Source organism: Dasypus novemcinctus, chromosome Y (genome assembly GCF_030445035.2).
Source record: "Dasypus novemcinctus isolate mDasNov1 chromosome Y, mDasNov1.1.hap2, whole genome shotgun sequence".
Taxonomy (NCBI): domain Eukaryota; kingdom Metazoa; phylum Chordata; class Mammalia; order Cingulata; family Dasypodidae; genus Dasypus; species Dasypus novemcinctus.
The window spans coordinates 22,034,484-22,061,026 of record NC_092216.1 but is presented as its reverse complement, the minus strand read 5'-3'; the positions used below and the strand labels follow the sequence as shown (position 1 = coordinate 22,061,026).

General features: G+C 41.7%; 1 long non-coding RNA gene and 1 pseudogene across 1 annotated transcript; one reads left to right on the top strand and one right to left on the bottom strand.

Moving 5' to 3' along the window:
- Positions 1-3,057, top strand: part of LOC139438284 (lysine-specific demethylase 6A-like) — a 58,998-nt pseudogene extending 55,941 nt beyond the window's left edge.
- A 9,448-nt stretch (positions 3,058-12,505) lies between these two features.
- LOC139438357 (uncharacterized) lies at positions 12,506-13,571 on the bottom strand. The gene is made up of 3 exons (XR_011648040.1): positions 13,456-13,571; positions 13,260-13,345; positions 12,506-12,621 (listed from the first exon to the last, which is right to left on the bottom strand). It is a non-coding gene; the product is annotated as an uncharacterized lncRNA (long non-coding RNA).
- Between the last annotated feature and the right edge of the window lie 12,972 nt (positions 13,572-26,543).

Sequence of the window (26,543 nt, the reverse complement as noted above, 5' to 3'; positions counted from 1 at the left end):
TTCCATTGTTTTTAATCTGAAAGACACTTCACCAAAAGCATTAGTATCGTAAGATGAATCTCAGTGGGAAAAGTAGAAATTTTACAGAAATGTCTCATAATTTGTGGGGAATAAAAATTATCAAAAAAGCATAACCATAGGATTGTTATTAAAGACTCAATAGACAGTAAATAGGTTTAGAATTACGAACCTTGTGAAATCTTTTGCAAGTAAAGTATCTATTGTGATTTTCCTATTAAATATATTTTAGTTTGTTTTTTCAGATCTCTATTAAACTATGAAACAGAACTTCTGAATAGTATCACAGATTTAAAGTTGCAGAAATGTTATTTCTTAAATGCTCATCTTTATTGTTTTAAACTTCATCAAAATTTTATAACTGAAATGATTAAAACCTTTAAATTTTTAATCTGCTACTAGTTTATGTTTAGAAAATGTTTGAAAGTCAACCCTCAGTTCACATTTTTTAATCTGGTTGAAATAATTAAAGCAAATATTGTGTTCTTTTCTGAGTGATACTTAATAAAAGCTGTTAATGTAATTTTTTGTGAGTGGTAGAGTTCCCATTTTTTTAAAAAATGTTAATTGTTCTACTTTTGAGGTGCTTCAACTACAGGATTATGTATTGTCAGAAAAGAATAAGCAGCTAACAGAGATTAAGGTAAATTGTTTTACAATATTTGGAACTGAAAAAAGAGAAAAAATATTTTATTATCTTTTGCAGCAATCAACATTTAATGTGAAAAACTTCACAGATATTAAGGAAGTATACATTTTTTATTTTTTTTTAATTTATTTCTTCCACACCCTACCTCCCCATTGTCTGCTCCCCTGTCCATTTGCTGTGTGTTCTTCTGTGTCCTTGTTAGGCCTCAAAGCAAGGCCTTTATGGATAACCAGAGATGGCATGAAGTAAACTTCAACATGAGAGCTAGGCAAACTCACATTTATTACATCCGCAGAGGTAAGGAGCCAAGGCCAGTCCAAAGTGACTCAGACCTGACTCCCCGTGCTGCAGTTTCACCCTTGCTTAAATATCCAAGTTATTACTTAGCATTTGCTTTATTAATTAGTTTTTATACATATGAATGAACACACATAGTTGGTATATAATTGTGTGATTAGTATGCTCAGGAAATCATGCTTGCACATACATTCATGATCAAGAAAGGGGTGGATAACTCCTCCCCTGGGTGGGAATTTTACTATGTTAATTAAGCAAGTTGAAGTGAGGACAGCAAGGGGCTGTTTCTGTGCAGGTCCGGCCAACTGGTTGAAGCTGATTTTCATACTTCAATGCTTCAACAGGATATTCTTGACCACCAAAAGTGGAATTTGGCCCAAAGAGAGGGTTGCATTTCATTACCTTCTGATTTACATACAATTCTTTTCTTTGTATCATAGTAACAGGGAGAGAAACAAGTTACTTTCAGGTATTTGGTCATCCTACATCCATCATCCTCTTGCATTCTCAGCAACACCGTAATCTGTGTCTCTTTTGGTGCGTCATGTTGGTGCATCAGATCTTTGTGTGTGTGACACCACTTCTGGGTAGGCTGGGCTTTATTTGCATGGGGTGGCTCAATGTGGGGCACCCTCCTTTTGCGTGGGGTCCCCCCTATGTGGGGGACACCCCTGCGTGGCACAGCACTCTTGTGCACATGAGCACGGAACATGGGCCAGCTCCACATGGGTCAAGGAGGCCCGGGGTTTGAACTGCAGACCTCCCATGTGGTAGGTAGATGCCCTATCCATTGGGCCAGGTCCACTCCCCAAGTAATATGCTATTACATATAGCATAATCTTTTTTCCCCTTAATTATTTTTACATTTCTCTTTCTTTTCACATACTGTTTTCATTTTTCATATCTTCTTAAATTTCACTTGCTATCACTGTAAAGAAAATTGATGTCATTTAGAAAACTTTTTCAAAGTAAATTTAGAATAGGCACATACTTCCCTTATAAATTATCCTATTACCTGAGGTTTATATTAACTTTATGACTGATGGGAAAGTTTAAGTAGTATGTTATTGAGCTTTGAGTTTTCTTGAGTTTTTCTTTAATGTGACCATTAAAGATATTTTCATATGAAATCAGCCTATAGAAAATTAGTTTCTGAACAAACACTACTCATGTAGAAATCAGCATTTATTCATGTGAATTAGGAAATGATATAATATTCTAAGCAGGAATATTTTTGCTTGAACTATAGGAAGAAAATGAGAAAAGAACTCATCAAAAAGACTATTTGGATAATGAACCCACATCTTCACATAAGTATGTAACTTTTGGGGTCCATCATGATTTCCATTAAAAGGCATGAATTTAATATTTTCTCTCTCTTTTTTTAATATCTGGGAAGAGGAATATAGAACCCTTTAAAACAATAAAGTCTGGGACCAACATTGACCTTTCAAATGATAAAAAGTAAGTAATTTCATCAGTAATATTTCCTTGAACTAGAGCAAAGAGAATTAAGGACTGGAAATTGTCTAGTTTCATACTCTTTCATTCCCAGTCATTATTCTTTCACTTTATAAAGCTTTATCTAAAAGTTGTTGTAGTCTTAAATTATTTTAAAACATTCTGCAATTAGGCTTTTTCTTCTTTCTTATGAATATAAAATCCCTCATTATATGTTAAGTATAAAATAAAATATAAACGATTTCATCCATTTACTACATTCCTTTTTAAGTAATTATTTTTACACAGTATTTGTTAGAAATTTTTCTTGGGAATATATTGAATAGTCCAGTACTTTGTGAAACTGCAGTAGTAAAATATTTATAGATTTAATTGCTTTTCTGATTGGAACATGAGATTTATGAGGAAATGGCTACACTGTATCTCACAGATGTTTATGCCATGATTTTACTTTTAATCTACTATTTAATTTCAGCTAGAGAATACAGCTACATGAGTTGACCAAATTTCTTGCTGTTGTTCATGTGGTGCAGCAGGAATGTTTTAAGCCATGTGGGTCATACCATACTGTGTGTGAATACAGTTCAACTCTTCATGAAGTTCCAGGGAGTCAAACACCAGGTGATTTTTGAGCTAACATATCTTGTACAATTGAAAAATTAGTTTATCAAACGTGAAATATGCAGGGAGAAAACAGATTCTTTCCATTTATAGTGAATGAAGTTCTTGTAATAGCTATATTACTTAACATATGTAAAAATGTTGAGTTAGTTTTGTAATTTAGGTTAGAGTGTGCTTTTATCCTTTTTACATATAATGACCTGAAACAGAAAATTGTAAACTAGAAATGGGTGTGTCATTAGGGTACTGACTGAATGAAGCCACTTATGACTTTATAGAACAAATCTTCTTCCTGTTTATTGCAAGATAATTGTTTTTCCAGAGGTTTTCCATCACATTTGAAATAATTTATTGTGTATAATCACAATGTCATGACCAGCACTTAAAATCTGTGATATACTTATATTTTGTTCTCTATTATGTTTCATTTTTCTAAAAATGTAATTCACAATTCCCTAATGTGTAAGTTAGCAAACTTGTTCCGTAAAATCATATAGTAAATTCCTTAAGGCTTATAAGGCAAGAGGTTAAACTGAGGGCATTATGTAAGTCCTAGCATGTAAAACAAGAGAAAAATCTCATTTCCTGAATTTGTATTGGTGAGTATCAAAATACAATAGTTGAGTGTAGTTTTTCTGGTAAAAGTTCTTGTTTAACTTTAAACAGCATAGGAAGCATACCAGGCAGGTTCATGTTACTTATACTAAAAAATGTCATGTTATGATTTTGTGTTGGGTACTTTTTTAGGTTAGTTCTAACTTGCCTAGTAATTTGTGGTTGAATTGATTAAGAAACATTATGAAGCATGTCACAAAAAAAAGGTCAATTAGTGGATAGTGACATGGTGAATTTTGGGTCTTCTTATTCAGAAAAACTAGATTCTCAGTCCACAGCTCAGAAAATTGCAATAAAATGTCACTGTTGCTGTTTTTGATAGGGCAAGTCAGGTTATTAAGCTTCACATTTCTGATAAAAAATCATGGAAATAATGGATAAGTCCATAAGAATGACATAAGAATTTTTTGGCTAATGAATAATATGTATAACAATAGGCTTTATATTTTGTAAAAGTTTTATAAATGCTTCCATTAAGGTTTTTTCACCATCAGTTGTAAAATATCTTTAGACTCTTGCCACTCTATTAGAGAAAGAAGCAAGACTACCCAGAGTGGGCATCCAGAATTCCTTCAGTTATTGAAAGGATCTCATCCACCAAGACAACAACTCATGAGCACCTGAACACATTCATGTTCCATAGGGGCATGCCCCCACCACTGCCCCCAGCAGTGACCCTCCCCTGCCACAGATGCAACCCTTCTGCAATCCAAAACCTCCCCCAAAACAAGGTCGAATAAAGAAATGATATAATTTTTAAATATTAAAAACAAATTTTTGCGTCGTTCCTTTCATCATTGTAAGATCCTCCCTTATGAACCTATTCTCCTGCATATGAATGCAATCTTCCTAAACTTTATAATCCCTGGACCTTTATTTCTTGATTCCGAGTGAGGTAGTCTATGTTGCTATTCTAAGCAATTTCCTCTTTGGGTGGACCTGGGCACTCCCTGTGGTACAGACACAGGCTGCTTTTGCCTTGTATCTAGATGTGAGTTTTAGAGGCTATGCTCTATCGCAGGCTCCTGTATCATGGATGCTCCTAGCATCCTGGCCTGCACACTTATAAAAGGTCAAATCATAGAGGCAAACAAAAGGATACTGACAGCTTATCTGCATGGCTGTTTAGCACAGTGGGCATGCAACTGTGTAGGTACATGCAGAATATTAATGGGTATACCAATAAAATGCATTTGTCTTTCTAGAACACCCATCCCAAAGCATCAGAATTGGAGTACTCCCATCTCCACAGTTCAGATATTACTGAAAAGCTAGAGTAATCTGCAAGAGGCGTCACCCATCAAAAACCTGGCTTGCCTAGGTTTTTGCCAGACTCCACCCTCAGCTCATGGTATTGTGTTCCTCAGGGCACACCCCTGTGTTATTAGAATTGGCGAGTGTAACCTGGAGGCAGGGACTTCTAGTCCACGGTACACACCCTGATGGAGCTGCTGGTCAGCTATTTGACCGTCAACAAGACTTACTCACCTCTCAGCCTCTCCTCTCTTCTCTGCAACCTGAAGACTGAAACTTATGTCTTCTGCATACCTAGATGTGTCAGCGATGCTCTGAGAGCCCCAGGAAACCACGAGGCCAAGAGGTTCAGCTCCTGCTAGTTTGCACAGAGAACGACACGTTCTATGTAGCTCCTGCCCACACCCCCAGCCCAGCAATCATTCTGGACATCGTATTTAGTGGGTACCCCAGCACTGCTCTGAGCCCCACCTAGTCCTAAGCCTAATGGATATTCAAGCCCATGGAAAAGCAAAGCAGTTTCCATGAAATAGAGACAAAGCCCCAGGGTGCAGCCCCAGAAAGGCGTCCCAAAGCCAGCCACAGTGTTTCAGCAAGAGCTTTTTGTTTTCATTTTTTGCATCCTAAGAGAAAGGCAGTGGGGATCCAGGCAGGTCCCACCCTCTCTCAAGGAAGAGGACGGCAACCGGCAAACAGGATTGGCCAGGCTGCCCACTTGTGAGAACAAGGGGCAAAAGGTCCCCATCGTGGCAGGGCTGGTAATGGCCACAACATCAGATACTCAGAAAACGTCTGGGGAGGGGAAGGGCAGGCAGCAGGCACGCCCTGTCAACTTCGGGAGGGTACTGGACTAAGTGTGGCTTCCGAGGCTTTGCCTCTGGCCCCGCCCAGGACTTCTCTCTGAAAGCCTGCCGCGTCCTCTCCATGAGGAGGGCGAGGGACGCGGGCGATCACCTGGGGATCCCCCGTGAACTCGGCGGTCGCTGTGAGGACCAGAAGTTGTGGGAACCTGGCCTGCTGGGGTGTGTCTTCCAGCCATGCAGCTGGATTCGCGTGCTTCATCTGTGCGGCGTGATGAGGACCCCAGATGCAGGCCGACCCTGCGGATTAGGTGGGAGGTTAGAGAGGTGCCTTGCCTGGGTGGAGGGTTCCTGGTCTAGCCTGGGGCCTGGGCGGCCCGGGCGCCGCAGGGAGCCCAGAGACCTGGGATTGGACGGCAAGGGAGGTGCAGCGCGTTCACTGCGTCCATGTCGGCTGTCTAGGGGCTCCCTGCCGGCTGCGCCTTCTCGACGGCCCCTCGCCGCGCCGTCCAGGATCCACCTGCCCGCACGCGCGCGGCACGGGAGGTCCACGCCCCAGGCGTCAGCCAGGTGCCCAGCAGCAGCTGAGAGAGATGGCGTGAGCTCGCTGGTCCCAGCGCACGCCGGCTTGCTGCCGGTGCTGCGCGGTCTGCGGGAAGTGGAAGCGGAAGTCAGCACTTCGAATCCTCGTCTGCGGGCCTCAAGGGCGCTGGAGAAGTTGGCCTCCACAACGCCTTCCCACGACGCAGGCGGGCGGCCCCGGGCTAGCGCTCCCGCGGCAGAAAGCCCGCGGACAAGTCTGAGCCAGCGGCTCGGCGGTGTCCACACCAGCAGGCAGGGCGCGGGCAGCACGCGGCTCAGACCACCCAACACCCTCCGCAGGGTCTCCCTGTAGCTCCGCCAGGACCCCCGGCCGTACCTGGACAGGTCCCAGAGGCAGGCGCTCATGACGGCCACGTCGGGGCGTGCTCGCCCCGTCGCAGGTGGTCCAGGACGCTCTCCGCGCACCGGGCGCACACGCGGTGAGGAAGAAGAAGCGTACCCGGTGGCGGCCAGAGCGGACCTGGCGGACCTCGCGGTAGTGGGTCCCGTGGTGCAAGCGGCCCCGCCTGCAGCCTTCCAGCCGCCTGTCCGGCTCAAAGCTCCGCTCGCCCTTGGCCTCCAGCTGCCTGAGAGAGCAGGCAGTCCTTCTGCAGCAGGAGCACCGTTACCGGGTGCTTGTACACTGACTCTGGACCGAGTCGCCCGTTACACCCCAAACTTGTTATACAGCAGCTGCGGGACGTCGCAGGCTCGTAGGGAGGCCACGGAGGCTGAGGGCGGATGGCCTTGCGCCCAGCCTGCCTCGCAGTAGGAGGTCTGACCGCTGAGGCCAGGAAGTAAGGGCGAGGTTAGACGGCGCGGGAAGGGCGAGGCCCACTCCTAGGTCTCAGTGCCTTCCTTGTTGCAGGCTGCTCCTGGAGCGCTTGCCTCCTCTTCTGGGGAATTGCTCTCTTGTTGCCTGGTTCTCCTGCAGAGCCACGAGTTGCTGTCCTGGAGCTTGAGGGAGGACTGTCTTTGTTAAGGGGAACGCTGACTGGGTTCCCGTCTGCTGCCAGGATTTCCAAGCAGCGATGGGAAGTACACTGCAGCCTCAGCGAACGCCAGCAGTTCAGATGTATTGTTTTCGTTTAATTAACTCTATAGTCACCTCCTTGTGGATTCACGTGCGCCAGTGAGCGAATCCAAAGCCGTTGGACCCGTTACTGTCTCCCACAGGTAATATCTGGTTAAAAGAAAAACTCTAGCACAATACCACAACCACAGGACATTTTCACCACCTCAAGCCCCCCCCCACCCCCACCCCCGACTTAGACATAAAAGCTGTTTTTAGAAACGTTTTCAGAAAATTTCCACTGGAAATTCCGGGAATTCCTGCCCCATCCTCCTTACACACCCACACACAGATTCGCCTACTATTAGTAGGTTACAGTAGTGCTGTGGTACGTGGCACATACGTGGCAGCAAAGAGCCGTATCACCTGCTTCCCGTCCTACCCTTAACAGTGGGACATGAAAACATCTAAATTCCATAATTTTGCCCGACACAGGATTTAATAAACATGGAGTCACGCATCATCTGTAACATGGGGCATTTCATCTGGTCCCTTGGCACTGTTCTATGCAGAGTCATCCTCAGCCCCTGGAGACGCAGCACAAATGGCCACTTTAAGCTCTGCTCACCTGCTTAACTGAATTTCCAAAGTGAGGTTGCCGGCTGTGGGACTAAGGGGTCAATATGTTAATCCCTTTCCTTGCTGATTACTCTTCCATGACATTAGGTGCCGTGGCACTTTTAAACAGTCACCATTCAAGAATCTTGGAGTTCTTTCCAGTGTTTGGCTTTTAAAGAAGAAGTTGCTATGGTATGCCTGTGCAGATTGATGGAAACACAGGTTTTCACATCTCCAGCGTAAGCTCCAGGCTGCAATTGCTGGGTTGTATGATGTTTGCATATTAACATATTTAACAGAAGACTGTTTTTAGAGAAGCTGCATATTTGACATGTGTGAGTGATCCTTTTCTTTTTCCCTAAAGTATAGATCTACGTGGGCTTTCCAAGTATAAAAACGCTGGAATCCTTCTGCATGTATATGGCCACAACTTTCCGGTTATATGGACCCTGTTTAGCTCATATCCTTTTCCAGGCATCCTTCCCTATCTAGGATGTGCACTCGTTGCCTGTATAAACCCCAGACTTCTTGTCCCTGAACAGACAAGTGGGTTCTGCTTGAATAATCCCTCAACCCCCTCTATGCTTCAAGGGATGTGAATTGGAATTTTTTGGCAGTATAAGTCATGGGTGTTTTGGTCTTTCTTTTTATTTCTTTTCATTTTTTTTTCTTTTTCTTTTTTGTAATAATGGAAATGGATGGGCAGATACCAAGCATATGAACTCTAGTCTCTTTGTCCTTTGTACAGCACCAGAACCATTGGCCATAGGCGGGGCTGCAGTTCTTATTCTTTGCATGCACACATGGCTTCTGCTGGAATTTTAAGTTTTAGCAAGTTTACACAAACAGCCCAGATATTCATGAAGAAACACACAGCCCCCACACATAGCCCATATCAGTAGCATGATAAGAACTGTAAGGGCCCCTTGAAATCTAAAGTTCTGGAACTAGAAAGGCCTCTGTCAGTCCCATCTGTGGGGTGAGTGATAGGAACAGCAGCCAAAGCTGATCTAGGCTTCTTTTCTAGAGTTTAAGCTTCCCCCCTTAAAAAGGGGGCCACGGCATCTTCTAGAATGTCAAATCCATAGAGGAGGTGATATCTAATGCTTGAGGGGCAGGGAAGATCCATGAATTCTGATATCAAATCCTGTGCCTTGACAGTGCTGCTGTGATACACACCATTAAGTCTGCCATAAAATTAGCAGGGGGGACAGAGTCGATATAGAGCCAGCAATGTCAATATAGTTATGGCGATGACAGAGATGCTCATGTGGACTCTTACCTGATCATGGGGAGGAGTTCCTGGGTGAAACAATGAATATCCATTTACAGTTATGGGCAGGGTCTCCCCTTTGTTGTTCCCATGGACTAGAGTTGCTTCTGGGAGGATATTACACTCTCAGGGAGGAAGAGCTGAAGTGTCTGCCCTTGCTGAGGGAGTTTTCCCAGGTGTGGGTCTTTCTGCAGGAGACCGTCCCATTCTTTGAATTTAATGCATTATTAAATGACGACATAGGAAAGGACAGGACCACCAGATGCACAAGCACTGGTTGTGATAGCAACTGTGTGGTGCACCGTACAATAAGTAGGAGACTTCTAATAGAGGGTTTCATGGCCAAGAAGTGTATTCACAGAGGGCATAGAGACCCCACATTTTCCTATGAACCACCTACTGCTGGGCTTGGCACAACACTTAAGCCTGCCTGTAGACAAGAGAGCTATTAACAGAGGTAAAATACCTGGTGTCATCACTAGGAATACCCTGGGGACAACCTTGCATCTGCATACTTGCCATTCCACCTTCTATCCCCAATGGAGAGGCCTGAGTAAAACAAGGAATTCAGCTGAGCCCAGGCAATTATGAGCCAATCTCTTTCTTTCCTATAGATCCCCTTTCCATTAGTTACCAAGATCAATGGCACCTTTACCACCTCCTCTCAGGAATCTACATTTCCTGCATTTTTTGAGACATACCTTTTAAAAGATACTTAGATTACATATATGTTACATAAATGAATGAATGCAGACAATACCCATATTTCCCAGTCGCTACCCCTCCCACACTTTCCCACATTAACAACATCCTTCATTCGCGTGGTACTTTTCTTACAATTGATGAACACATACTGGAGGACACTATTAAGTGTGGTTTATAGTTTACATCATAGTTTAAAATCTCTGCCACACATTTTTATAAGTTATGGCAAAATGTCCTGTATCTGTCACTACAACATCATTAAGGACAATTCCAATGTCCTGAAAAGGCCATCATATTACAACTGCTTTTTTTTAAAAGATACTTAGGTCACATAAATGGTACATAAGAAATAGGGGATTGGCGTATGACCCACTCCCCACACCTGCCACGTTTTCCCACATAAACAATGTCCTTCATTAGTGTGGTACATTCATTGTAATTGATGAACATGCTTTGGAGCATTGCCACTATGCACGGATTAAAGTTTACATTGTAGACACATTTTAAATGCATGAACTCATTTAATCCTCACAGCCACCTCACAAGGCAGGTATTATTATGGTTCATTTTTCAGAGATGAGAGGACTCAGTTTAAGAGAGGCAAGTTTAGTCCAATAATCCAGAGTGTAGGAGTTGCAAGTCTGCATCCATGTGGAATCTAACCCTCATCTTGATACAGAGGTGGCGTGGATATAACCATCCCAGGATCCACAGGATGGAGGAACAGAGTGTGGATTAGAGTGGACTTACTGATATTCTACTATGGAAATATTGAGATTAGTAAAGGAAGAAATTGTGGCATTAATGTGGAGAGAGGGGCCATGGTAGCTGCTGAGGGTAGGGAGAGGGAAAAAGATATATGAGGGTAGGGAGAGGGAAGAAGATATATGATATATCAGGACTTGGAGTTGTCCTGGGTGGTACTGCAGGGACAGATGCTGGACATTATATGTTCTGCCATGGCCCACTGGGTGGACTGGGGGAGAGTGTAAACTATAATGTAAACCATTATCCATGTGGTGCAGCAGTGCTCCAAAATGTATTCACCAAATGCAGTGACTGTCCCATGGTGATGAAAGAGGTTGTTGATGTGGGAGGAGTGGCGTGAGGGGGTTGTGGGAATTTTGGGGACCTCTTACACTTTTTGAATGTAACATTAAAAAAAATAAAGAGAGAGGCAAGTTTACTTGCCTAAGCCTAGAACTGAAACACCAGTAGCCTGGCCCCAGAGCATATTCCAGCAATTATCCCATTGTTTCTAAAAGTCTGCTCTGCATAAATCACCTGCATTATACTCACCTCATTATAACAATAAAGTGCTGGGCCTCACGCCAGCTGAACTGAGTCAGTATCTCTGCAGGTGGCACTCAGCAGTATGCATTTTATCCAGGTATTTGAGATCAGACTCAGTTTTGAGAATGAACTTGCTATACTTAACACATACATGCTGACACACTATTGATGCACCTATTATCACCTATTGATGCAGCCACATAAATAAAAATGCATCATTAGCACGTAACGTATTTTTGTTGTAAGCTGCTGACATTCTTGAAGTTGTTTGTTATGCAACAATATTTCAGAAATAACTAATTAACAAAATCTACCTGTGTTCACATTAATCCAAATTTCAGAGACTGACTCGGTAATCTTTAAATACATTGAATTGCCCAAACTATTGTTCAGGAACACTGATCTTGACAATTTGCCCTATTTAGAACTATGTTATTAATAGATTTGGAAAACATTTTGTTTAGAAGTGAAGTTTTAAGATTTCCTCCATCTTGTATTTTGTTCATTTTCATAAGAATATTCAAGATGAAAGAATATTAGGTGAAACATCAACAATTAAGCACATAAAGGTTTTAACAACCTGTGAGCCGCTTGTTCACTATAGCTTTTGTCTGCTCTTCCCCTTGTAAAAATGATAACCCAAAATTAATTGGCCTCTCTCTTCTCTCATCATTCCTAATCCATGAAATGGTAGGAACCACTATGCCCCAAATTATAATTCCATGGCTGCTATACCCCGTCACTCCAACATTAGAGACTCTGCTTTCCACAGATAAGCTATTTTTATGCAGCAATTTAAAAAAGACTAAAACGGAATTCTTTACTTTTTGTGTTCCATGGACCCCTTGGCCAGTCAGGTGAAAATCATGGACGCCTCCTCAAAATGTAGCATCAGAGAGTTTTAAGACACTCAACAAGTGTCATGTCTAACAACTATGGTAATTTCAAAGTAAGCACAATTATTAGTGATTTTTCAACTTATGAAACACCTGTCATGTGACATGAGATGAACACTACTGTAATCTACTGCATATATTCAAAAGTGAAGGAAATGCTGAATTTCAGGTACAGGTCAGAGAAAATAAAGATAAGTTCAAGCTCATGGATGCTCTGATTAAGAACCCCTCATTAAGAACCCCTGGCCTAAACTGACGAGCTGTGCTGTCATTGAGGGCACTTCTCACCTAGCATACAAACACACATGCAGAGTGACACACTTGGCAGTGTTTATTTCTCTTTTACTAGTGTCATTCCAATTTTATCCAAACTCATTCTTTGTTTTTTCACCATTTATTCCTTCCTTCCTGTCTCAGGTTTGCAAAAGAACGAAGTTGTCAATTCATCTCCTATAGCTGAAGTGGTCTTGTCCTATTTGTGTTAAGTTTGCTGCTCGATTGTCTACAGGTCAAGAGGACAGAGTTCCCTGGAAAACGCACACATGCACACACACAGACGAAGAAATATAAAAAATGGAATTTATTAAATGATGTTTAAGAGCGGGTCTTAACTCTCTAGATCACGCAATGCCTGTTCCATTTACTACTTGTGATGTCTTTAAATTCTAACTCTTAAGTTCAAAATGGCCCTCACTGTCCATGTGATACGACCTGTATTTGTATGGCTGTTCACAACAAAGAAATGGATATGAAAATCAGGAATACTCTGAAGATTAAAAAACATACCTGATGGGACACTGGAGGGAGTACTTCCCTAAGGATTTATACACTTTTAAGGGAAGGCTACTGAAGAATCTTAGGGTGAGCAAAACCAAAATGTTGGAGCTGGGGCTGGGGCTGATGCCCATGTTACTACGCTTAGGAGTGGAGAAGATTATCTCTGCATCTAAGTGTATTTGGCTGGACATGCTCTCTAGCTGGATTAAGCTTCTCCAGTGACAACTTTGTTTGGATTACACTACTCCACTGTTCCTATCTTGGAATACCTCCCTGAAGACCTGGGGTTACTCACCGTTTCTCTCTTACCCTTAATTCCTTCACTAGAGAACCGAGGGTTCCAGGCAGCTGGCACACAGATTTAACCCCCACTGCATCCCATTCTCACCTGTCTGCCTCTCTGTTCCCTCTTCTTGCCTCTTCCATCCTTGGGTAGTATTGCAGGGGATTCAGCCAGAGATCCTCACAGATGATCTGGTAGTGGAAAGAGCATGGTGGAACCAGGGTATGGACCCTATTCCCACTACCCAAGTAGCTGGGAGGCCCTCCAAGGCCATTTCTTATGCTCCCCATGATGGCCTCACCTCAGCAATCCTATTAGATTCTGCAAAGTTGTGGTCAGAGAACAAGTTAAAAAGCTTAAAGTTGGTGCTATGGTGGCTGCGGTTGTAGGCCTGGTGTTCAAAAGTGTGGAACCATTGGCCTGGAGTGGAGTAAAATTCCCAGTATCCTGGAAGAAGAGGAAGATGTGGGAAAAGATCCTGAACACCTCCGTGCCTGTCCCATCCAGAAACTCACCTCTTACCAGTGATGGTAATGTCGTAAATCTTAATGATTGCTTCATTTTCAAAGTAGGGGTTGCTCCGAAAGGAAAATGTGATCTTGCAGCTCTTCCTGGGATAGCTGAAGTCTTCCACCTGACAGGGAAAGGTAGAGAAAGGTGACCCCTCTCTATGGAACAAGCCTTTTCCTGATTTGGTTCTGAATCAGTACTACTTGCCCTCAAGAGCTAGCTCATCCGAGAGGGCTGATGCTCCCAGACTTATCTCCAAATTGATGATGTAGCTGAGCATGTCCACATCTTGGTCAGTGATGATGGCTGACATTTGATGGTGGTTCAAAATCTGCACTGGGTCAAGAAGCCTTAACATGCTAGGAATGGAAGGGATAGATGCAAGCAGTGTACATCTACAGAACAATGAGAAGTGGGTAGTGCACCTCCCAGATTTCTTGGCATTGCTGGATGGTCTCCTTCAATCAAGATCCTTCATCATAGACTACCTTTCGTCTACTGTTTCCTTGGCTTTCTGTTCCCAGATAGCTATCTGCTCTTACACTTGGAAAATCTGTTTCCTGAGATCCTGAGCTCTACCTTACAAATGTGTGTGGGGGTCTGTATGCTACTAATTATGCACGAAAGGCAGTCTCTGAGTTCCCGGTGAGGGTGCAAAAGTGTACATAGGACTTCATGTGCTGAATGTATCCACCTAAGTAAGCAGTATGAAGGATGACAAAACTACCAATAGAATCAATATTAACCCAAGACCTCTGTGTGTGGTTGCACCCATCCCTTTTCCTCAACAGGACCTCTTTCCTCCTGCATCACTCCCTCTCACAACTAGGACTGCCTCCTTCCCTAGCTATGACTTCCTCCCACGACCCTCGCCCGCGGCCATTCCCCTTGGAACTGCAGTAAGGGTACGTTTTTTTGGTTTTGTTTTGTTTTGTTTTGTTGGGGAGGGCTTTTCTGAACTTTTTGCATTAAAACATAAACAATATATAATAAAATGTACAGCCCTTAATATGTTAAGTTTCAGCAACTGTACAAACCCACATAATCACCACTCAAAACAGGATTTGGTACATTATCACCGCCTTGTGTGTCTTCAGTCAAATTCCCTCCCTGCACTTAAGAAACCGCTTTCTACCACCAGAAAGGAGCTTTGCCTGCGCTTGGACTTTAGCTAAACGCAGTTGCACAAGGATACGGTTTTGACCCAGAAGCCAGGAATACCTTCGATGATGCTGCTTCTGCGCTGCAGGTGCGGCTTAAGCCTCCGCTTCAGCTTGCGCTTCAGCAGGCACAGGGCCCGGTTGGCTCGGGCTTGCAGGCTGCTCAGCTCTAACTGCAGGACCTCCAGCGCCTGCAGGGATGTCCTGGCCTCCGCGGCATCGCACCCTGGCTGGGCCCGCCCGCACTCCTCCTGCCCCTCCTCCAGGCTTTTCTGCTCCGCCTCTCGCTCCTGCTCTTGCACCTGCTCTTAGGCCACTCCCTCCACTACCGCCACTACATTCTACAGCACCACGTCCCCCCATCTCCAGATGTCCGGCTCCGCTCTCCACTCCAGCATCTCCATTTCCCCGCAGCTCCTCCACCCAGAGCACCGCGGCCTCCTCGCAGGGCGCCTCTCCCCTCTCCCTCCCTCCAGCTGGGGCCTGTGCCTCCGCCCCTGCCCTGCAGCTCTGTGGGGACTGTTCCTACCAGAGGGCCGCTTGCCAAGCCAACGAGGTGTTCTGAGCGTGCCCGGGGAGCCAGGCCTTCGCCAGGACCCGCTTCACTCGCCCTGTGGTAGCCGGGGCCGGTGCAGGGAAGGACCCGCACACGCTCTCCCCAGGCCACGCCCGCGGGTACAGCAGCGCCCCCTAGATACGCGGGTGGGCCCCGGCAGCCTGTGGCGTTGGAGACGTCCTGGGCGCATGCGCAGGGTTTGGTGACGCCAACCTGGCCGACCTGGCGGGAAAGAGGAGCTTTCCATGCTCCACACCACTCCTCCCAGTCCCCAGCCCGCGGCCCGCGTGCCAGGGGTGCAGAGCACGTGGTCCATTACTTCCACCTTCACTTTTCTTTAAGCCTTTCAGGTTAAGCTGATACCTGAGCATCAGTCTTCTTGTAAAGTAGTCTCTACCTAAACTGTTGCCCATGAGCAATGTTGCATTATATTAATATTTCTTACCATAAGAAGTAACAAGAATATTAATTAATTAATTAATTAATTAATTAATGGGCCAAGTTAAGGTATATCATCCTATCAGCCAGGTTCAAATATTTCAATGATCAGACCCATTTAATCACCTAGGTTCATGGTTTAATGAAATGTGAGAAAAGCCAGTATGTTTTAGTTGTATAAAGCCAGTATGTTTTAGATGTATGCGTTCAATTATGATTATTTTTATATCTTATACAAATTTTGATTCATGATTCTATTCAATGTAACAAGCCAAAAGGAAAATGTGATAGAACTGTGAGTCTCTCTAGTGAACTGAGACTAAACAGAAAATTAAAAGATAGACTGACTCAGAAAAAGAGCCTTACCCATAATCCACACAACTTAATATGTAAATCCATTCCAAGGGTCTTTACTGTAATTAAACAACCAGCCAATTAATCTCACTGCAATCACAACAGGAAACACTCATAAAAAAGGCAAAGAAGAAGTGGGGGAAAAATGACTGATTGACCATACTCAAATGCCTGACAAGTACAGAAATCAACGGGAGTGACTACAGTGTTTTAGTCAAGTAGACAATGCCAATCGTGGGGAAAGATGATCAAAATGCGGGACAACATTAAGTAAAATAGTGGTTCTCAGAGGTTCTGAGGGGAGAGGGAAGTCCAAGAATAGGTGGAACATAGTGCATTTTTAGGGCATTAGAATTGTTCTGCATGATTTTGTAATGATAGATATGGTTCATTACACATTTTGTCAAAACCTATAAAATAAAATTCTATAGTGCAAAGTGTAGACCATAATGTAAACTATAGTCCATAATGTGAACGATAGATTATTCATCATTAGTAACACATGTACCACATTCATGCTTTTATTTTTCATGTATAGTTCACATTAGTGGGGCCATGAGATATTTGTCCTTTTGAATCTGGCTTATTTCACTTAGCATAATATCTTCAAGATTCATCCATGTTAGCTTATGTATCCCAATTTAATTTCTTAGTATTCCATTGCATGTATATACCAAATTTGGTTTATCCATTCATTAGCTGACGGACACTTGGGTTGCTTCCCCCTTGTGGCAGTTTTGAATAGCGCACAAACAAGACACGGACTAATTAGAATCCCCTGTATTTGTGATGTAACTATTCCGTCATCTAAAACTTTTTTAAAAATAAAGTTAAAATTTTCAAAAATAAAGATAAAATGCCCACTTGCTTTGGCCCATCCTGGAAGAAGACATCTTTCAGGGCGAAGATTTTCCAGAAGACAACTGGTCTAAAGGGATTTTCAGTGAAAATGAATACACACTATTGGATTGCTAATAAGCAAAATCTGGTGAGCAAATTAATTTTGGTCCAGTAGAGACCAAAATTAGTCTAATCAATGTATATCTGCTAATCAATGTATATCTGCTCCCATTTGTAAGACACCCCTAATCAATGTATATCTGCTCCCATTTGTAAGACACCCCCATGTAAAATGAAAACTTCATGTCAACCAATAATATTGACCTTTCCTTTCCCATCCTATTTGAGTTTCCCCTTTCCACAACTTTGGTAGATCTCCCTTCTACATTCTGAATGAGGTGCTGCCCAATTCATGAATGTCACAATAAAATTATGAGATCCTAAAAAACTATAAACTTCTAGTTTGAGTTGATACCATATACATAATCTGCTTTTATACCCTAATCCCTCTTCTCTTGTTCTTGTTACAAATTATTGTTTTTTAAGCTTGTATTTATCTATCTCCCCTTCCCTCACCTCACCCCATTGTCTGCTTTCTGTATCCATTTGCTGTGTGTTCTTCTGTGTCCACTTGCATTCTTTTCAGCATCACTGGGAATCTGTGTCTCTTTATGTTGCGTCATCTTGCTGTGTCACTGGCCGTGAACATGGCATCATTCCTGGGCAGGCTTTGCTTTTTGCACAGGGCATCTCTCCTTGTGGGGGTACACTCATTGTGTGTGGGACTTTACTCCGCAGGGGACACCCCTGCATGGCATGGCACTCCTCGTGTGCATCAGCACTGCATGTGGGCCAGCCCATCACATGGGTCAGGAGGCCCTGGGTTTGAACCCTGGGTCTCCCATGTGGTAGGTGAATGCTCTGTCAGTTGAGCCAAATCTGCTTCCCATCACAAATTACTCTTTGGAGTCCCTGCTCTGAATTTTTTAAAAAATATTTTTTAAATTATTTTTAAAGAAGTTTTAGATTACATGAAGTTTACACAAAAAGTATAGGGGATTCCCGTATACTCTATCCCCTGCCCCTCCCACACTTTCCCCCACTAACAACATGTTTCATTAGTATGGTACACTGGTTACAATTGATGAATACATATTGAAGCACTACTAACTGTGGACTATAGTTGACATATAGTTTACATTTTCCACTGCACAATTTCATAGGTTATGACAAAATGTATAATGGCTTGTATCAGTCATTGCAATATCATGGGGGACGATTCCAATGTCCCAAATGCCTCATGTTATTCCAGTTCTTCCCTCTTCCTCCCCTCACAATCTTGGGTGACAATTGTGTTTATGTCAATGTTACAAGTTCTTTCTTTACTTGAATAAGTCTACCTTGGTCTATAGTTGTATTCTCAAGTTTCATCCCTGATTTTGAATGCATCAGGACTTCATTCACTCTTAGAGCTGAATAACATTCCCTCATATGTTTATACCATAATTTGATTATCCAGTCATCTGCTGATGAACCCTTGGGTTGTTTCCCTCTTTTAACAACTGTGAATAATGCCACTATGAACATCAGTGTGCATATATCTGAATTTATGTCCTTGCTTTCAGTTCTTCTGGATATACAGTGAATAATGGGATTGGTATATCATATGGCAATTCTATACTTAGCTTCCTGAGGAACTGCCAGCAGGCATTTCTTTGAAAATGCTGTAAAGGAATAATCAGAGGCTTTAGTTATAATTTTGTGATTGAGACACACAAAAGAGCACCTATGTCTTGGGAGGAAAAGCAGTGAAATGTCCTTCAGAAGTTCGGATATTATGAAGTACCATGTATAGGGGGATGGTTAGAAATGATGTCCTACCTGAGGTAAAATCTATCTTCAGGAAAGACTTATGGAGACCTAAATTTTCACTCTAGGCTGATTTCTAGAGTCTGTACAAGTCTAATTAAATGCTGAAGAAGACTTCAGCACAGAGCCAATTTGCAAAGAATGGGAGAGCTGTTTTTTTTTTTTTTCAAACTCCTGGATTTCAGGAAATCTCTGTCATCAGCAACATGAAATCAAGTAAAAACAACAGTTTTCAGCAGTGATACAGGACGAAGAATACTATGTTTGCAAAGTATTGTGGAAAATGGCTAAAGAAATAAACCACCACAGTCTTTGAAATAAACAAAAAGGGAAGCCATGGAAAGCGGAGAACCAGACTTCCAGTTTAATGCATTATATTGAAAAATCATATTTAAACATTAAATCACAAGAAATTCAAGTAAATAAGAATGCCCCAAACAATGAAAAAAATCAAGTGACCAAAAGCTGCATTTAAGAAGCCCAGACATTGCAATGACTAATTAAATATGTTAAGTCAACTCTCACAAATATGCTCAATGACCTGAAGGCAAGCTTTGACAAAGAACTAAAGGAAAAGAGTAAATGAAAAAAAGAAATAATGCAATAAAGAGATAGAAATCTTAAAAGGAAGTCAAACAAGAACACCATACAGCAGAAGGTTGGAGGAAGATATCCCTAAGTGAGTGGCCCTGATTAGAAAAAGAGAAAGTTACAATATATCAGAAGAAACTTTTCCAAGACTCTGGAAATGAATGTGGATAGACAACAGCACAGAAAATGCTGAACAAAGAAAGCCTAAAATTTCTAAAAAAAGCTGTTGGAAGCATTTCCTTTTCCTGGTCCCTGATTCTTCATGGGCTCAGTGCAGCATATGTGTGGCAAATGCTTGGTGGCTCACATGCTCAAGTGCAATTTCCTGGTGCTGATATGGGCTAAGGGTGGGGGTTGTGCATCTCTTCATGTATAACCTGGGCTGTGGGAATCAGACAATATAAACTGCAGCCCCACCTTTCGTAACCAGGCCAACCACTCCAGTCCTGGAAAGCCAATTAAACAATATATGCTCTATAGACTTTGACTATTCAGGGAGGATACACACTAAATATGTTAATTCAAGCCTACCTGGGAAATATGTGTTAAATCAAACTCATGGCGCATTCAAACAAAGCACCATTTGGCTCTTCCTCTGTATGGAAAGAACCCAAAAATCTTACTTGGGGCTTGGAGGTTTTCAACAAGAGTTCCTGAGTCAACCAGTCATTAATAAAAATGTGTCTTTCTCAAAACTATTAATGCATCCTGGACTTCCATACACAATTATTGAATCTCTCTGCTTCCACAACAGTGCTATAGCTAATAAATTTATGTCTTTGTATATCTGGTGTCAGTCCCAGTCTGTTGATTGGATTTTGACTCCGTGTACACATTTCAGTCACCTATCTAGAATTTGCCTAGGGCAGGAAAGGAGTGTGGAAAGGTGGCACAGAGCAATGGACAGAAGCCAAACAGACTGAAGCAGTCTGGGGAGAAAAACTATGGTTGAGACAAAGCAGAGAGAAACTCCTTTTCCAGAGGGGAAACAGATAATATGCTTGGCAATTCTTGAAATGTGGTGCACATACCCGGAACACACAGGGTCAGAAGCTCTGTAGGCGGTGGACTTGGTCCAGTGAATAGGGCATCCGTCTACCACATGGGAGGTCTGCGGTTCAAACCCTGGGCCTCCTTGATCCATGTGCAGTGCTGATGCCCTCAAGGAAGCCACGCCCCGCAGACGTGTCCCCGCCTAGGGGAGCCCCAAGCACAAGGAGTGCCTCCCACAAGGACAGCCACCCAGAGCCAAAGAAAGTGCAGCCTGCCAAAGAATGGCGCCACCCACACAGAGAAATGACAAAAGATGATGCAGCAAAAAGAAACACAGATTCCTGTACCGCTGACAACAGAAGTGGACAAAGAAGATGCAGCAAATAGACACAGAGAACAGAACCGGGGGGGGAGATAGAAATAAATAAATAAATAAATCTTAAAAAAAAAAAAAGAAAGAGCTCTGTAGACACTAACTGTTGAAAAGATGCTGAAAAGAGGAATCTCAACATAGGCAATATACAGTAAAAACATGGAAAAAATGGAGGATCTGACTTTCAGGTGAGCACATCACAATATTCAAATTCCCTGACTTCAACAAAATACCAGAAGGCACATAAATTATTAGGAAAATGGCTCATTCAAAGGAATAAAATGAAACAACAGGGAAAGTACAACATTGGAACAAGAAATCAAATATATTAAACAGTCTCCAAAATAAATTATGAATTCATAAAAACCGAAGAAAGAATGAAAGGGATCAAGAATCAGTTCATGCTCTATATTGATGGAGTCTTATAAATCTACTTCATATTTCTTACATAAATGCGTAAAAATAATCACATATAAATATGTATTATTGTACACACAAAATATAAAGATGTAATTTAATCTTATTATGATAAAAGACAATGAAAAAATATTTTATTTTTATATTTCTTATTTTATTTTCATATTTTAATTTTCTTGGCTTTGTTTTTGGTGAGGTTTTGGATCATAGGTCACAACTCTGGAAGAGGGGATTTCTGGTGCACAGTGTCACTAATGGGGGAAGTGCGGAGGGGTACACCTGAGGCATGCCTCTTAGGCATATGAATGTGTGTACAATTTTGTAAAATATCGCAGGAAGATATTGGCATTATTAACCATTGTAAAAGTTGGAAACAATGCAGATGTCCATTGACAGGTGAATGGATAAGCAAAACATGGTACATACATATGATGGACTATTATTCATATGTAAGAAGGAATGAAATCCTGATTAATGGAACACAAACACAAAAAGATGAGTACTGTTTGATTACCCTCTATGAAGAAACAAATAAATAAATTCTTGGAGATGGAAAGTAGATTAGAAGGTAATATGGGCTGGGAAAAGAAAGAATGGAGAGTTATGTTAAATAAAGACAGCGTTTCTGTTAAGGCTTATGAAAAACTTTTACACTGAATGGTGGTGATTTAGCACATTATAAATGTAACTGATTCTACTATATGTGGTATTCAAAACAGATAAGTATGTTCCTGCAATATTTTTTTAAAGAATGGGCATTAAAACTAATAACAGTCTGAGACAAAGTTTTTCATGCCTCTTCACTCCTTTCTCCTTTTACCTTTGACAATTTAATTTAGCATTGTAAATTAAACACTTTTCTTTCATTTCTTTCCTTCTAGAGTGTTCCACTGCAGTATGTTTAAACTGTAATATTAAGTGTTCTTTGGTCAAGAAGTTCCTTAATAATATTACTCTTCATAAAAAAGATTTGATGCTACCTGATGCTTTAGGTAAGGCCCTATGCTCTCTTTCTTTGCCCTTTCTCTGTATACTCTTATTGACTTTCTCTTTCCTCTTTTATTTGCACAGGATGTTGCAGAGGATAAGGGTTATCTAAATACCTATCTTCTCACATTCTGACAGAGCCAAATATAAACTGCCATCACAAATTTTTGCTAAAAGATCATGAAGAAATTGAAGATAGTCATTTATTAAAGGAATAAGTCAAATAAACTTCAGGGAACAAGTCCAATGAATTGCCTTTATTTCTGCTTTGGGTATTACAAAACACTTAAGAACCTACAATGTAAACCATTATCCATGTGGTGCAGCAGTGCTCCAAAATGTATTCACCAAATGCAATGAATGTGCCACGATGATGTAAGAGGTTGTGGGGTGTGGGGACCTACTATATTTTTTGAATGTAATAATTAAAATAAAATAAGTGGAGAGAGAGAAAAAAAAAACCTACTTATGGTCCACTATAAGAGTGTCCCCTCAGGGGAATCTTGCTATTAGATACAGCCTTCACATTCTTTCTCTGAATAACAACAAAAGCAATTATTCATTCCTCTGTAAGCCACTCTCTTTTTTCACATCCTAAGAGAGCAGGGGAGAAATCAGTTATCTCAATGATTTCCAGGAAGTACTCTGCTATTAGTTTGAAATTCTGTCTTTATTAGCCATGCTCAAAATAAAGAGTGTTGAATAAAAAAATCCCATGAAAAGATATTGGTTAAAGGAGAGAAAAGAAATAGTTCCAGGAAAAAAAAAAAAGCAAAAATGGTCCACTGAAGACACAGAAACTGTCACAAAACAGTAATGGACAGACAGCCATAGCTTGACCTTAATGGTGTAGACAGAGACAGTTATGGAAATAATGGTGTACAAATCTAGACAGGCAACAATGAAAGACATCAGAGATAAAGCTATGCAAGGTATCAGGGAAGGAGATTAAAAACTCACACTTGTAAAGAGAGAAATACAAGTAAAACTGATCACAGGGACTTTAAAATGAGAATAACAAAATATCCTGTTATTGGGGGGGGGGGGGGGGGGAGATTCAGAGAGATTTAGACCTAACACTCAAAACAGAACAGTGACCTGTGATTTTAGAGGACCATGGGGCTCAGATTTTACAAAAAGTATACGTGGGTACTTCCTTTGACAAAGATAGAAAATTTGGGGCTAATGAGAAGGTGCTGCATAGGAAGCTGAATTCCACCCAGGTCTAAGTTTTGTGATCCAGGAAGGAATCAATAAGCTCTCAACAGCCAGCAGCCCTCAAGGAAACAATCCGAACTGGAGAGATTCACTACCTGGATCCAGGCAGTATTTCCCTCACTTACCACCAGGGCAGATCAAGCCATGCATCAAATAGCTGGCTATTTGATGTTAAGCAGTCAGAGGATCCAGGCCCAACCTCTCCTTTTCTTAAATCCTTGGCCAGACCAAAAGAAGCTTTATACCCAGGTGAAGGATTACTGGGATCTAATTTCCTTTGCCAATGCCCAGAAGTCCTAGGAACTGGCATGCAGGAGCTGCAAGGATTCCCTTCAAGTTTCACTCATGGAGGTGGGAAGGTCTGCTTCAATCCAGTTATGGGGTGATTGTGTCATCAGCAGTCAGACCAGGACAAAACTTCATCTCTAAAGCCTTAGCTGCCTTTCCTCATGAAGGAGAAAAACTGCCATAGAGTTTCAAATCCACAAATGAAGTGATGGCTAATGCGTATTGGAAAGAAGGGGGGAGGATTCCTGAACACTATCCAATCTTCATCCTTGATAGAGCTGATGTGTTGCTCATTTTGTGACACTTTTGCGTCTGCCATTTTCTAAGTATAGTAGGGAGCCATGTAAAATGACAGCTTCCCCTGAGGATACATCAGAGAAAGGAAAGACTTGGAGAAGTCCAACCTAGCTAGCGAAGGGCAGTAAATAAGGGGGTTACAAGGGGCCTCACCCTCAATGGTCCTAGATGTATCTTCTAGCATAATATATGGTCGTGGCCTAAATCTTTTGTGGTGGGGGTTGGACAGCATGGCACTCTTGCCACAAAGCAAGAGAGTACTTTTATACTACGTTTATGTGCAGATAGGGAGGGCATATGTATGGGAACAATGATTTAAAAATGTAGTGCTCTGGACAGATAATCGAGGACTGGACACTGACGATATTTCTCAACAGGGCAGAAGTTACACTTTCAGAATGATTATACAAAATGAGCATTTTCAATGTTTGTCAGTGGGGCTGACGTCACATCTTTACAGTCATTACATATAGGGGCAACTGATACAAAAATAGTCAAGCAGTTCAAAGGTCAGATTATTCCTAGTTTCTGGGAGAGAAGTCTAAGCATACAGATTAAACCCATCAGTCATGAGCTCACAAAGGGTTATTTCTCAAGGTTTGCTATGGAACTATTAAGAAGTGAAAGGCTGCTGCGACTAGAAGGGGAAAGACCTTGAAGGTTTGTGGGAAAATGCAAAGCTATATGTGATAGAGTCATCCAATGCTGCTTTTGGACAAAAGATTCAAGGCTGTCAGAAGAGGGCTAAAAACAAAGTGATTACATTTAGGGTCATCATGGAAGGAGTGTACATGGGTAGTCTGACACTTGTTTACCACCAGCATGCACACTTAGATCTCATTACCTCTGACTATATCCATGTTGCACCAAAAATGAAATGCAAAGAAAGGAAAGGTATCACATGCACTTTTAATTATGAGAAATGTTTCCTTCTTGCAGTTCTGATTTTCCTGTACCCACCAGCTTCAGAAACCCAGGAAAATCTGAATCTTCCACATGCAAGTTTCCTTTTCCCAAAGCTCTTGTGAATACATTTCACATCAAGTTCCAAAACTCTAACTTTGAAGAGTGGTCCTCACAGGATGGCTGGTAGTCACTGCAAAGGGTTCTTGCACTCAAAATTCTTTGGTGAATGTTTTCTTCAATAATGAACTAAAATTTAAGATATCTTCTGTCCTATTTGGAAGGATGGAACTTTTTGGTAATGGATGGTGATGATGGTAGCACAACACTATGGATGCTATTAACACCCAAGTGTATATATGTATTTGAGTGCTACTAAAAGGAAAATGTTATGACTCCCAGAGATGAGCCTTGTTGGTACTGAGAGATTATGACCAAGCACAAACAACCAAATATGCATGTGGAAGTAGACTATGACCGAAATGAGGGAGCATTAAATATTTTTTATGACCAAAAGAGTTCAAAATGAGCAGAGAGTTCATCCCAGACATTATGTCATGGTGGAAAACTCAAGTGTCAGATGAATGGATAAAAAAACTGTAGTATAGGCAAATAATGAAATATTATTCAGTCATAAAAAGGAATAAAGTTCCTAAGCCATGACACGAATCTTTAGAACATTGTAATGAATGAAACAACACACAAAAAGATGAATACTGTTGATTACCCTTTAGGGAGAATCTAGAAAAATTTAGAGATGGAAAGTAGATTAGAAGGCTGGGAAAAAATGATGGAGAGTTATGTTTAAAAGGAAAATGTTTAATTTATGAAAAATTTTAGATAATGAATGCAGATCCTCTGGGGGAATTCACTAATTACCACACTATAAAAACTTCAAACAAAAGCCCTACAGACATCTCTACACTATAGGCAAAGCACAAAGCTCCATGAAATCCACACCTGTTCAGCTGGCCCTATACAGGAATTCCCTACATGTGATTCTTCTACCCTTTTTACTTCCATCTGTAGTTTTCACAACCATCAAACATATGTCTTAGAGATGTGAATCTTCAAACTGTTCATATGCCAATTGAGCCCTGAATCCCAGGAGAGTCGTGGCCAACAGTTACTCTCCAGTTCTTCAGATTTGTCCAGGACAACAACATGATGATGGTGGGCAAGTCCATCCCCCAACTGGGGAGAATCTATAGTTACAAGCAAAACAGTTAATCATGGACTTAGGTAGACTTATTGTTTTTGGTATCATGTGGTAACAATGAACTTTTAACATTGATAAAAAGAGAGTGACTACCAGAGTTTCAGAGGGAGAAGGAATGATAAGCAGGCAGAACACTCTTTTTAGGGCATTGGAATTGTCCTACATGTTATTGCAATGACAGACACATGGCATTAGACGTTTGTAAAAGCCTACAAAACTATACAGTGTGAAGTGCAAAAGACACACTATAGACCTTGATTAGTAGCAGTGCTTCCATTTAGTTCATCAAGACTAGCAAATGTTCATCACTAATGGGAAAATATGTATGAGGGTGGGTATAGGTCACACAGGAATCCCCTATACTTTTGTAAGGAAT